Genomic DNA, 1,125 nt, shown 5'->3' on the forward strand with positions numbered 1-1,125 from the left:
CAATCAGCCTCTTCAAAGATGCTGTTACTCAACTCTGAACCCGATCCTCCTGGTCCAGAGGTAAGGACATTACCACCATTTCTTGGTGGGCTAGTGGAAAGAAGGGAAGAATTTCTCAATCTCACTCACATGGAAACTCCATGAGCTCCTCCCACTTAATGTCTACGGTGGGGATGGAGGAGACAGAGCGGATGGAAGGTGGATTAGGAATATTGGGACTGCGTTTCAAAAGGAACTCACCTGTGTTGGTGATATCAACAAGACTCAATACACAGTCATTAACACAAATCTGGTGTACGTTAACTTTATTCAGAATATTAACACCCATATCTGGGTGACACAGACCCCAATGTACAGAGTTTAGTCCTGGATATTAATAACGGCTTTGTATGTGAGAAAACACGTCTCATGAACTTGTGTCAATTTTTTTGAAGTAACAACAAAGAGAATTGATGAGAGAAAAGCGGTGGAAATGATATGCATGGACTTCAACAAGGCATTCAACAAGGATCCCCATGGGAGACTGATTAGCAAGGTTAGATCTCATGGAATACAGAGAGAACTAGCCATTTGGATACAAAACTTGTTCAAAGGTAGAAGACAGAGGGTGATGGTGGAAGGTTGCTTTTCAGACTGGAGACCTGTGACCAGTGGGGTGTCACAAAGGATAGGTGCTGGATCCACTAATTTTCATAATTTATATAAATGATTTGGATGTGAATATAGGAAGTAATGTTAGTAAGATGACACCAAAATTGGAGGTGTAGTGGACAGTGAAGAGGATTACCTCAGATTATAACGGGATCTTGATCAGATGGTTGAATGTGCTGAGGACTGGCAGATGGAGTTTAATTTAGTTAAATGTGAGGAGCTGAATTTTGGAAAAGCAAATATTAGCAGGGTATATACACTTAATTGTAAGATCCTCGGGAGTGCTGCTGAACAAAGAGACCTTGGAGTACAGGTTCATAGCTCCTTGAAAGCAGAATCGCAGTTAGATAGGATAGTGAAGAAGATGTTTAGTATGCTTTCCTTTATTGGTCAGAGCACTGAGTATAGGAGTTGGGAAGTAATATTGCGCCTGCACAGGACATTGGTTAGGTCACGCTTGGAATATTGCATGCA

Source organism: Chiloscyllium punctatum, unplaced genomic scaffold, assembly GCF_047496795.1.
Source record: "Chiloscyllium punctatum isolate Juve2018m unplaced genomic scaffold, sChiPun1.3 scaffold_634, whole genome shotgun sequence".
Classification (NCBI taxonomy): Eukaryota; Metazoa; Chordata; class Chondrichthyes; order Orectolobiformes; family Hemiscylliidae; genus Chiloscyllium; species Chiloscyllium punctatum.